This window comes from Schistocerca serialis, chromosome 1 (assembly GCF_023864345.2).
Source record: "Schistocerca serialis cubense isolate TAMUIC-IGC-003099 chromosome 1, iqSchSeri2.2, whole genome shotgun sequence".
Classification (NCBI taxonomy): domain Eukaryota; kingdom Metazoa; phylum Arthropoda; class Insecta; order Orthoptera; family Acrididae; genus Schistocerca; species Schistocerca serialis.
The window spans coordinates 951,915,200-951,928,654 of NC_064638.1; the positions used below are offsets into that span (position 1 = coordinate 951,915,200).

The window sequence follows — 13,455 nt, forward strand, 5'->3', positions numbered from 1 at the left end:
GACTCGTAGTTTATCAGCTGCTAAGGTTGGAGAGTTTTCCATTTGATATGCTAGGTAATCTAGAATGACGCGTACTACTCGTAGTAAATTTGATTTGATGTTTCACCCGATATCTGTAAGTAGTTCAGGATCTCGAAATTAATTTACTGATTGTTTAGTGTGGAGTTATATGATCAACAGTTCCATATGAAATTTTAACGATGATATATTAAACTCGGACTTGTCTCTTCTCACATGTCTAGTGACGATATCTCCGCCGCGTTTTGTTAACTTACTGTGATATGGTACTAGGTTATGTGTAACATGAATTTAGAATTGAGTGTCGCGACACTAACTACTCTATACATTCTTCGTAAGAACCATCACTAGAAACTGTAATTAAAAGATAATGGTTTGTACTTCATCGTGATGGTAGCGCCGCTGATAAAAGAATTGTTAGATGAGAATGAGGAAAAATGTCACTTTAGGTACTTTAGGAGTGTAAGAGAGTGCTATCCGCTTTGTTGCTTACAGTGAACATTCTTGTCTCCTGGAATGAACATTCACTCTGATCAACCAGCCAAAGTTCCTCTTACTGTTGTCTGTCAGTCTCAATCATGTTACTAGGAGGCACGGTTGGGGAGACGAAGTGTACACGCAGGAGGAAGCTACAAAACTGATATCACAGCCGAACCTGCCGCTGCCCTGTAGCCCTCGCTGCAATGCCATACTGCGCTGTCATGGAGTTTTTGAGTGAGTACAAGTTTGTTTAGTTGAATGTATATTCGTCTCGGTGACTGTCGATTAAGTGCACACCTTCTCTATAGCTATCAAAGTGTTGAAGGATTCTGAGAGCATGTTTTGAACTTTCTTGATGAAAAATAATGCTTTGAAGTGCAGTCGCAAGCTGTACTAACCACTGCAAACAGCGAAAAAGTTAGGAATTAAGTTTCACGTGATTTACAAGAAAAATTAGAAGAATCAGAAACGAATAGATGCTTGTAAATGTACCGATACCTTTTCAATTGCTAACGCTTGTCCATGCTAAATAGATTTTGTTGACTTATATTATAAAATTTATTTGAAAACTAAGCTATTGAATCTTCAAATGGTTCAAATGGCTCTGAGCACTATGGGACTTGACTGCTGAGGTCATCAGTCCCCTAGAACTTAGAACTAATTAAACCTAACTAACCTAAGGACATCACACACATCCATGCCCGAGGCAGGATTCGAACCTGCGACCGCAGTGGTCGCGCGGTTCCATACTGTAGCACCTAGAACCGCTCGGCCACCCTGGCCGGCTATTGAATCTTCTTCTGAAATAGAAGTTGAAGACTGATGCTGTTCCAGATCGGTGTCTGCCATCTTCCAGAGTCGATTTAGGACTTAGTTTTGAACCTAACAATAAGAAAAAATATCGGGTACCAAAAACGAATTTACCGTAAAGAAATAACAAAGGTTGTACACGTAAACATCGTGACATGACAGGTCACTTATCACCGTGCGATATTTGACTATTTTTCTGCTTGTTTCTCGGCTATTTTGAGGAGAGTAAATGGCTTGGTACCTCAATAAGAAATGAGCGTGCCCAGATATTCGTCCTGTGGTCTGTGTTGACTACAGGAGATCAGTCACAGAGCTCTAGGGACATGGGTCTCCAGAACATTTCAATATGTAGAAATCGGTTGCCGTAAACCTTTGCTCAGCTCTTTGTTGCCAGATTCGGTTTTCTCCTCTGAAGGAAATTAGGCGATGAGCCATTCCATCATTGAGCGTGACGAATTAATCTCCCTGTACGCCGATCTAAGAAGGGGCCGCCACTGCTCTGCTACGACACAGTGAGAGAATTCGTTGCCCTTCCCACTAGTTTTTGCTATCGACTCAAATGAGTGTTACCTGTCAGAGAGCCTCGGCGTGAAAAAATGGACCTGATACCAACTTCTTTCATATTATGATGCGTTCTATAAGCCAAGAATGGGAAATTTCTGCAAGGTTCGCGTAAATGAAGCAACGTTTCGGTGAGCACGTTGGCAGTAGCTTTGAGTTATCTCCTTCACGTGTTTTCTAAACAGTGGGGAGTAGGTTTAGAGAAGGATAATTTCGGACACTTGCGACCCTCCCGTAGTGGAGCAAGTCTTCTTGTCCTGGCACCGTATGGGACACAAGGTTGGTGACGCCGATTGGGGTGATTTTTATCTGGTGGCCATCCTCGCGAGCGCCATCAACTTTCTGGGCAGCTCAGAGTTTGCGCGATTTGCTACGCTAATTGTATTGGCTGATTTATTGTGCTGTTTAGTGATTCGTGGACTCGTTTACTTTGCCTTACTAGCTGCTTTCCCAAGCAGTCCTCCATGTAACTGAATTACCTTCTCACAGTGTTAGCGGGACGTTCTTGATTAATCTGAGTTCTCAGAGAGCTCTGTGTTTCAGTACTTTAGATGACTTTTAAAATGTTGTGCTGGAGTAATTTCTCAGTTAATCTTACGAGACATTGTGGTCATTCCGTTGGAAACCTATTCCTTACCGTTTTAATGTGGTACGTGTCGAGATCTTAGAATAAATAAATGACATTAAACTCAGACTTGATCTGAATCTCAGAAACAAACAATTTTCCTACAACTGATCGTGGTTGGGCGATCCTCGAAATATAAATGTAACCAGTTTATCTGCATTTCTAATTTGTTTGTCTCCCTGTGACGCTTTTTTGTTGCAACACACCGATCATTCAGTTTACATGGAGTTGTTGTGATGAGCTGTTTACACGATGCATTGCATTCGCTCGGCTATCATCCTATTTATGATATAGTAAGGGGATCAGATAGCTTACCACGCCCACGACACAAGGACAAACGAAACATTTAACTCATATCGACCCTGACCCATGACATTACAGCTCTATTATTTGATCCTATTGCCGATTGTTGAAGTGACTGGTAGAAGAAAAAAAAATTAACTATGAAATGAAGCAATGCTCCGTACGCAATAATGCATGGATGTGCCTTCAATTAGAAAATTATGGAAAAAGAATAGAGAATTACAGGATCGTCTCCCTTGGTCTCTCTCTTTCAGTGTAATACAGAGTGACTCAAAATAAAACATTTTCAAAAAGTGGTTATAGATTCTTTTTCTCACTGTAAATAACAAGTGGTTATGAAAGAACAGTGTAACGGAAGGTCATGTGAGGATATTGCAAGGGTGGAGTCTTTACATTGTATATCTTACATAGCGTAAGATAGCGTTTGTGTCTAAATAAAGAAAATTTTGGTGGTGTTTTTAACTAATAGATAAAGTTCACAAGTGTGATAAGTTAAACATCTACAGGCTGTCCCAAAAAATGTGTACACTCTTTTACATCTCATAACTACAATTTCTTTTCCATTATCAGGTGTGATCAGTTGAAAAATGACTGAAGGCAGGCTAAACTTCGAGCAAGGGAAGTTTATTCTGAAGTGCTACTTGAAGATTGAGAACATAAGTGAAGTGCAAAGACAGGTCAAAATGAAGTTTCAAAGAGACGCACCAGCATGACTACCACATACTCACCTGCGAATTAAGTCGAGGGAAGAAAAAAATAAGAGCCAGTCAGGAAGACCACAATCATTCAACGGTCCTACGAGAGAAAGAGAAGTCATCCAAATGTTTCATCAGTCTCCTATAACGTCTGTGCAGCAAGTGACTCATGAGACAAGAGTTCCAAAAATGAGCGTCCATCGCATATCGAAGCGTATCGAATAGAAAAGTTTCATTTCTAGAGTACTTCACGCTGAGAAGGAAGATGATCATGACACGAGTATTCAATTTTATATGTGGTCTCAACAAGGAAAGACAGTTTTCATACATGGTTGTTTGGAGTGATGAGGGAAGTATTAAGTGAAATGGTTTAATTATTCGTCACAACTGTACCTACTGGGCTGCTGAAAATTTTTACGTGAGGGTGAAACACCACGTGAACCAACAGGGAGATACAGTGTGGTGTGGTTTATCAGTATTTGGTTTGATTGGATCTTCTTTTTTGGGCGTACAAGGACTAATGAAAAATACCTGAGCTTACTGCAGGCATAATCCATGGCACGCGTCGAAGTGACGTTTTGGCATGAAGAATGGTATTTCCAGCAGTATGGAGCACCTCCACACTACCGTAACGTAAGGGTCTACCTCGACGAACAGCTACAGGACAGATGGAGGAGACGCAGAGGCAGTACCGAGTACCCTCCACACTCACCAGATTTGATTCCTATGGATTTTTTCCATGGGGGTATGTGAAGCACAATGTTTATAGCACAAACCAGGCGCAATAAAGGATTTAAAAGCAGTGAAAAAGAGTATACGAAAATACCAATTGCGACAGTTAGAAAATTATTTAATTCCATCGGTCAGCGTGTAAGTAGTCTGTTTAGGTTTTTATTTTGGTAACGCCACGTAGCGCTCTGTATGAAAATCACTGGCTGTGCTGGGTGCAGTCTATGGGTGGTGGGCATCGTTGAAATATTCGCTGTTGTAGTGTTGGGCAGTTGGATGTGAACAGCGCGTAGCGTTGCGCAGTTGGAGGTGAGCCGTCAGCAGTGGTGGATGTGGAGAGAGAGATGCCAGAGTTTTGAGAAGTTACTATAAGCGGACTACTTGGACGTGTGTCTATCAGAAAGAGTAAATTTGTAATACTTCGTATCATGAACTGATATATATATATATATATATATATATATATATATATATATATATATATATATATATATATATATATATATATGATGAGTTTTGAACACTATTAAGGTAAATACATTGTTTGCTCTCTATCAAAATCTTTCATTTGCTAACTATGCCTATCAGTAGTTAGTGCCTTCAGTAGTTAGAATCTTTTATTTAGCTGGCAGTCTTGGCGCTCGCTGTATTGCAGTAGTTCTAGTAACGAAGATTTTTGTGAGGTAAGTGCTTTATCAAAGGTATAGGTTATTGTTAGTCAGGACCATTCTTTTGTAGGGATTATTAAAAGTCAGATTGCGTTGCGCTAAAAATATTGTGTGTCAGTTTAGTGATGATCAGAATCAGTAAAGACAGAAATGTCTTAGTACTTTCAGTTTTGCTCAGCTGTTTGAAAATCAAATAAAGTAAGGGGTTTACCAGCGCAGTAATTCATTAAATTATCTAAGCGTGTCTGAACCACAACGGCCAACAGTTCCGAAAAATGGTTGGTTTCTGTAGTTGTTTCCAATATTTTTAATTTTGAAATTTTTCTGTAACTTAATAAATATTAGTATTACAGTCGTAAGAAGGGTGCATACATTTTTTTGAGATACCCTGTATGCATTGTCTTTCCTTAAGGCTTTATGTGGTGCACTGAGGCGAGATAGTTAGTAGTGTCGCCGCAGCTCACACACCATCTGCGCTCGACACCTGTCGTTTATTCTAGTGACCAAGGTTATGACAATTTAGAAGACTAACCACTCATCGCTAATATGCAATGGCAGTTTCGGTCTTTTTCATCTTGATGAACACTAGCAACTTTAGGGAGTACTAGAAATTTCAAATTGTGCAAATCGCTAGCCAAACGACAGCCATTCGCTGTTGCTTACATAAAACGGGCGGCTTTCATCAAAGGTAGTTTGTTTCCGGGTGACGTGTCGCTTTCTGACGCTGGTCGAGCAGCCAACTCGTGAGCAGCAGTGCGTTCGCCGCTGCTGTCGCGGTATAACGGTCCGCCGTTTGGCACGGATCGGAGCTAGCCGTGTCCGCTCGCCGTGTGAGGGGCGTGGCCGCCGGCACCGGCTGACCTTCGGCCGCGGCCTGACCGTACACCGCCAGGGTACACAGCGCGCCCGATACACCGACTGACCCTCGTCCCTATATAGGCGCACCGCCTTCGCTACTCCAGTTTCTGCGCGTTCACCTCGCCACGCAGGTAGCGTGTTACCGACGAAAATCCTGACTGCGTGGCGGGGTAATAGTCGCCTAGCCAAACATCTTCTTCCTTTTACTATGTGAGTCTAAGGTATTATTAAATAGAAAAGATACTATAAAATCCTTGACACAGAGTGGTGTGCATATACTTACTTGCAACCGTTCCTGAAATGTGTGCTAATCAGTCAGGCATAGGGAAGGCAATTCGGTTGTCGGAACATGAAAGATTTGGAGACTAGGAAAGACATTTTGTGAAACCTCTCTCAACAGAAGCCACCTATCCGAAGTTGGTCCTGACGTTTTACATATACCAGGTGATCAAAAAGTCAGTATAATTTTGAAAACTGAATAAATCACGGAATAATGTAAATAGAGAGGAACAAATTGACACACATGCTTGGAATGACATGGGGTTTTATTAGAACCAAAAAAAAAATACAAACGCTCAAAAAATGTCCGACAGACGGTGCTTCATCTGATCATAATAGCAATAATTAGCATAACAAAGTAAGACAAAGCAAAGATGATGTTCTTTACAGGAACTGCTCAAAATGTCCACCATCATTCCTCAACAATAGCTGTAGTCGAGGAATAATGTTGTGAACAGCACTGTAAAGCATGTCCGGATTTATGGTGAGGCATTGGCGTCGGATGTTGTCTTTCAGCATCCCTAGAAACGTCGGTCGATCACGACACACTTGCGACTTTAAGTAACCCCGAAGCCAATAATCGCACGGACTGAGGTCTGACGAAAGTGGCGGCTGAGTACACGATCATCACCAAACGAAGCGCACAAGAGATCTTTCACGCGTCTAGCAATACTTTTTTTGCTTCTAATAAAACCCCATGTCATTCCAAGCATGTGTGTCAATTTTTACCTCTCTATCTACATTAATCCGTGGTTTTGTTATGTTTCCAAATTTATACTAACTTTTTGATCACCCGGTATATTGAAGGAAAGCAGAAAGAAGTAGCAACTCGGAGTACTATCTTCAGCAAACAGTACAGAAAAATATCTGTTACTACTGGCACTTGATAGATGTAATGCATGGCCGCAGGACAATGGCCAAGTACAGCATGAATTAACATTACCTGAATTCTCCACCAGTGCTTAACAGAAAGAGACAATAACATCAATAAGGAAACGCTTTGCTGATGTTCTGCAAATATTATTTGTTTAATTACCAACCAGCTTCCTTATTCTCAGGCCATTGTCATGTAAGAGCTCGAAGTCGCATTCACAGTAACATGACTTTCGACTTAACACAGGCGTTATTGATACAGATACAGAAGATACGTAAGGCATAATGTTTACAGAAGAAAGTATTAAATTTTTATATTACGAAGAAAACGTTACGTTTGAAACAACTGCATTGTTTACAGTCCTTTTCAAACAACTAAATAGGCGCCGGAGACCGTCAGCGCAGTGCAACGTTCTGCGAGTGCCAAGACCCGCGCGCGCTTCCTGCCATAGAAGGTACCATCCACGAAGCAACATCACAAGGTTGTCACCCTGCCATCAGTATAGTGTGTCCCTGAACGGATTAGTATCACCACACGAAATTCCAAGAAGCAAATGACTTTGTAGTTTCGTTTCAGATTGGGATTTTTCAGTGTGTGAAGAACACCTGACGAAGAGCCTCACCAAACTATGTCAATCTTTTAAGACATGGCGACTTAAACTTAATGTTTCTAAAACAAAATTATGCCATCTCTAACCGTTTAGTATCAGTAAAACTTAGCGCGCGTTTTGGCACTCTTGGCATAATCGAGTGTAACGATAACCAAGAATACCTTGGTGTCTCGTTAGGCATAACGCTGACGTATCATAAATACCCTTCCAGAACAGTTAAAAAGTTACAATAAAGAGTGAATCTAGTAAGGCTGCTGCCAGATAGTACTTGGGGAGCAAACACATCAGTTCTCCTTGGAGCATGCCTTGCGTTGGCATACTCTGCAGCAGAATATTGTACACTACTTTGATTCCGCAACACGCAAGTGAAGAAAGTTCACGTTCATTTGAATGCAGCTATGAGAATCATAAGAAGCATAGTCAGGTCTACACGTACGTGCTGGCTGCCAACACTAACGAACATCTATCCACCTCACCTTCGTCGAAAGGCTGCTCTCTATAACCTTTGCTAGCAAATTTGTGAAAATGAGACAATCCCTATCCAGAAAGACTTACTCTCGCTCCCTAGGCGAGCCTCTTATCCCGAAGACCACGATTCCAAGGAGAAGTCCAAATTTTCTGCACTGGGTTAAACTGGGACGCCGAGTAGAAACGTGGGTGCCAAACCAGAGAGACTCGGAACCATGAACTTATTGACAAACCAACTGCTAATGTTCCGGCTTTTCATCGTACTAGAGAGATGTGGGTGAAGCTTACAAGATATTGGACAGGAGAAGGCATGTGCAAATACAATGTGCACAAGTGCGGCTTTTGCTCTGACGTTATATGTGACTCGGGTCATATTGAGACAGTGAGCTCCAGTGTAAATCAGTGCCCTAACAGAGGTTTCCCTGGTGGTTTCAGGAGTTTACATGAACCATCTGATGAGGTGCTCAGCTGGACTGACTGGATTGAGTCTCCCGCATTCGTGTGCAGTCTCGGCCGTTTCAAGTTTGTGTAGTGTACAGGGTGAGTCACGTAAGATGTAAAACTGCTTTTATTTCGTGAACGGTTATACATGTTGAAACGCGGTTTTCGGCAAATGGCAGAGCGTCGAGGGTAATGTATCCATTTTTTTTAATGTTTTAGCAGTGGTTGGTTGGTTGTTTTGGGGAAGGAGACCAGACAGCGTGGTCATCGGTCTCATCGGATTAGGGAAGGATGGAGAAGGAAGTCGGCCATGCCCTTTTTTAATAGTGGTATCGACTGAGATACTGAAGCAAGTATGTAACCGTATACATTTTGTAACTGTGTTCGCTAGCTCTTCAGGAGACAAGTGCAGTGATTTAGCATTTGTTAATGTTGACGTTGAAACCGGTTGTAAAGAAAATTGAGAAATGTCCTAATGCCCTAGATGTTAAAGCATAATGGCCGGCAACGCCATTAGAGGTGGAAACACCGCCAAGAAGAGCACCCGTACTACGCTGTGTCAGAATGTCAACATATTTGCCTGTTTATTTATGTGCGCTGCAGACTGCTCATTTCTGCTTCACCAGTCGCAGCGTGCAGACATGTACACTAACGAGGACTAGTTGGATATACTAATTTTATATCGTGAATGTAAAGGTAATGCCGTGAAAGCATTACGGCGGTATAGGGCTGTCTGTCCGGATCGCTACCGTCTGACGCGCCAGACAACTGCACAAATTCTTAAGATGCATCCAGGCTTTCGGGCAAATAAAATTAAGGAGCCGGGCCTTGTGGGTGCATATATTTTATTAGTACATCATTTTAATCCGTTTGCATGTCAATAATGTCCCCGATCCACCATTCATTATCACACGTACTGTCAACGTATCAGTTAAGTAAGAGCTCTGTTAATTTCACACTTAGCATGCTCGCGCTAGATACTCTGACAACAAAATCCATTATCATTAGAAACATGCAGCATCCAGTTGTTTAGTTTTGCCACTAGTCCTATCACATAGAGATTTTCGGCGGCGTATGTCAAAAAAAAATCCGTATCAACGGTGAAATCATTTTCGAACTGCACGGATTGACAAAATTCTTATAATTTTGATACTGTGCTGCTGAGTCATAATTGAAATGATATATTTTGGTTATCTTTGTTTGAGTCGACAAAAAGTCAGTCAGTTTTCGAATAAACACATGTCGAGACATCCTACAGCGTTGCAAGCGATCTGAAATAACGCAACATCTGACAGTTGGAAACAGACCCTCGTCAACGTAATAAACTACAAAAGGATGTAACGCAGACTGCGATTATTCCCAAGGAAGCCCTGAGCAGTATCTTGAACAATAAACTAATAATTTTCAGCCAAGCCGTTGGAAAGTGCATTAAGAAACCAAATTACAGGCGTGGGAACCTGGATGGAGAAACCCACCTGTGGCTGGTATTGCATGACCCTTATGGCAGTTGGGTTGTTCTTGAACCGGTAGTGATAATGTCAAGATGGAACAACGCAGTAGCCGGCCGCGGTGGTCTCGCGGTTCTAGGCGCGCAGTCCGGAGCCGCGCGACTGCTACGGTCGCAGGTTCGAATCCTGCCTCGGGCATGGATGTGTGTGATGTCCTTAGGTTAGTTAGGTTTAAGTAGTTCTAAGTTCTAGGGGACTGATGACCACAGCTGTTAAGTCACATAGTTCTCAGAGCCATTTTTTTTTTAACAACGCAGTATAGTGAGATATTACATGCCAATATAATAATAATAACTAGATGCAAATAAACACGGGAAACAGGTAGCTTTCAATGTGGCTTGTAGCCGTGAGACATTCTCTCACATGTGTCCGTCGTTTTCAGGTACTGTTAACATACTTAGGAAAATCAAACGTGGTTTTCTGGATGCATGAAACGCCGGTCACTGTGACCGAGCGGTTCTAGTCGCTTCATTCCGGAACAGCGCTTCTGCTACGGTCGCAGGTTCGATTCCTGCCTTGGGCATGGATATGTGTGATGTGCTTAGGTTAGTTAGGTTTAAGTAGTTCAAAGTCTAGGGGACTGATGACCTCACATGTTAAGTCCCATAGTGCTTAGAGCCATTTGAACCATTTTTTTCCAACTGTGACCCGTTTGAAATAAATTATGAAAAACAGATTTCCTTAAAACAAATTGTAAGTGATTTGGATTTGTATTTTTTGCGAAAGCGAAATTTTAACTAGTTTTCTAAAACTTCGGAAAACAGTACGTGACTGATATTTTATACTGGAAATGCTTATGTTTCTAAGTTTTTTTGTCCAATGATTCATGTCTATCACGCCTTTAATCAATGAGATTTGAGTAGCCAAAGTTAAAATTTTATTCGCAGCCTGGTTTTTCAGGCTTCAATTTATGAAACATTGTTAGAAGTTGTTGGAAATTAAGCCCACTGTTCTGACAGGACTTAAAACACGCTGTTTCGAATGATTCTCATTTTTTAGCTTGAAAGAAGACGGCGTTCGTGAAAGAAGTGTCGAATATACACTATTTCCACCTTTTCACTAAAAGCACCATTTTATAAATTAATTCGTAGGTTATTGAAAAATAGTAAGTGAATGAAATTTTGTTTTACATATCCCCGTCCTATCGGACTGTTGTTTATTATGTTTATTGTTCAGCATGCGTTTACTCTACAAGACATAAGAATTCAAGTTTTACATTTTGTCGTGTCGCTAGTTCTGCGCCCAACCTTGACTCAAATTATCTAACATCGTTAGTTCGCGTTGGATGATAAAATACACTTTGTTTTGTGGCTGAAAACCATGGTATTTCTAATGAGCTATGTCATGAGAATTTTATGGAACACAGGCTTCGCAAAATGAGGTCGAAATTACCGCATATTTATCTTTTTACAACATCGTAGATTTTGCACTTAATTTATTCAGTGTTGGTTAAAATGGCTCTGAGCACTATGGGACTTAACATCTAAGGTCATCAGTCACCTAGAACTTAAAACTACTTAAACCTAACTAACCTAAGGACATCACACACACCCATGCCCGAGGCAGGATTCGAACTTGCGACCGTAGCGGTCGCGCGGTTCCAGACTGTAGCGCCTAGAACCGCTCGGCCACTCAGGCAGGCTATTCAGTGTTGGAAACTGGTACATAAATGGAACTTTATAGATAAGAACCTTGTGTTGTTTGATTTTTACTTGGCAAGTTATGCTTTCTTCATATATTTATTCTCTGAGCTGTAAGAAGCAAAAACTTGGAAATTTTTTCGGGTGCCGATTTTTCTTTTTGTTGTGAATTTGCCTAAAATGTTCTGTCTAAATATGGCTCGTAAAATTATTTTCATTATTACTCTTAAGAGAACAAATAACGTTGTACAAGACGGCCAAAGTTCTTTTTCCTACAAAATACTGCCGATATGTAATAGCTCACACTCGCCAGAAATTCACGCTCGCTCAGTGTAAGACTTGTGATTATATTTCGGCCGGTATTGCTTCGAGGAAGGTCAAACTTCGCGAATGTTCATTGGGGACATGTGTGAATGACCACGTAAAATTTTATCGAAACTAGTAATGGCCGAGTAGGAAAGTGGTTGAAATTAGACGATTTGGAATCAAACGTCATTTCATGTTAAGTTCTCATTAATATTAGTAACAAGAAATTAAATAATTTTTCACCTATCTTCTTAATTTTACTTTTAATTTTGCATTTGGACAGTTTATTCGTCTTGGCTAGACGTATCTCTCTCAGTAATGACGAAACCACATTAAGGTGTTAAAATGTGTGTAGTCACGCTATATGGAAATTTATGACTTACTATAGATATGTAAGAGAATGCGTTTACACTTATAATGTGAGTAATTACCACCTTCCAGTTCCTCCAATAATAGTGCTTCTTGACGAAACATACCAAGATAAAGAACACATGATTCCACCACCAATATAACACTTTTCACTGAACTCACACCGGTGTTTGTCCTCGTAACGGCTAAAAACACCTCTAAACAGTAAACACTGGTTTGCCAGTCGTTATACCCAGCTGTACACTGAGAGAAAGTAATGAGCTCTAGTCAGAGCTATAAATGGGGTCAGCAGCGATATTTTATTACATGTTGCAGTTCACCAAAAGAAGCAGTTGTTCTCCTCTTGACCTCAAGCAGGAGACAAGAGAGTTGCCGTTATTTTCTGCTGCAATCTGGAACCCAATTACATCATTCGTGCCAGTGTTTGGGCGGCATAGGTGTCTCCGGATAACGACACTGCACTACCATCTTGCGTCATTCTCTGACCTGCGAGGCACTCGCAGCGTTGAATGAGACCACATTTTTCTCCTTTTTTCTGTGTCACATGCCTTTGTGCCCGATGCGGTGGGAAGCAAACACCAAGCTGCAGCTCCAATATTTTTTTTTATATAACGCAAGATTTCGATCGAATTCACTCTCAAGTAATTATAACAGCTACAGTTACTGACGTACACAAGTTAATTACTTCCAAAATCTTCCCATTCGGAAGAGTGTGGGTAAACAGAAAGCAGTTGCCTGTTGTCCCGTTCAGCACATACTGACAGAAACGCACACGACAATATGGTGTACGCAGTTGGAGTTTTCATAAGATGAGTGGCCGAGATCAATTTTTTTCTGAAAATCATTATTATGGTGACACGGTCGTGTAGCATAGACGTCCGCCCTCACATTTCGGCGGTTATTCAAAGACGCTCGACGTCAATGCTTTCATCGGATCAAAAATATGGTGAGCCCGACGCTTTTACAAACTTAGTCAAAATTATATACAGAACAAGGGATCGCATTTCAAAGGCGAATAGTTGTATTTAATTTGTCACTTTTGTTCTATACGTCTTATGACACCATTCACGAAGCGTTTGCAACACAACTTGTAGGAATGGTGAGATGCGGAAAATCGAGATGCTGCCGTCATACACAACAACTGTCTTTACGTACAGTACTCATGTGATGTTTGGACATTGCCTTGAGCCGTGCTTTTTCTAAGTCATATCGA

General features: G+C 41.2%; 1 protein-coding gene across 2 annotated transcripts in view; it reads right to left on the reverse strand.

Annotated features, from left to right (window-relative positions):
• The window catches only part of LOC126412718 (cuticle protein 63-like), a 54,635-nt gene extending 42,103 nt beyond the window's left edge, over positions 1-12,532 (reverse strand). Inside the window, exon 1 of one of the 2 annotated variants that reach the window (XM_050082450.1) lies at positions 12,305-12,532. The gene's annotated coding sequence lies outside the window, so the exon portion shown is untranslated. The remainder of the gene's footprint in view (positions 1-12,304) is intronic. The other variant, XM_050082459.1, reaches the window with a different exon arrangement.
• Between the last annotated feature and the right edge of the window lie 923 nt (positions 12,533-13,455).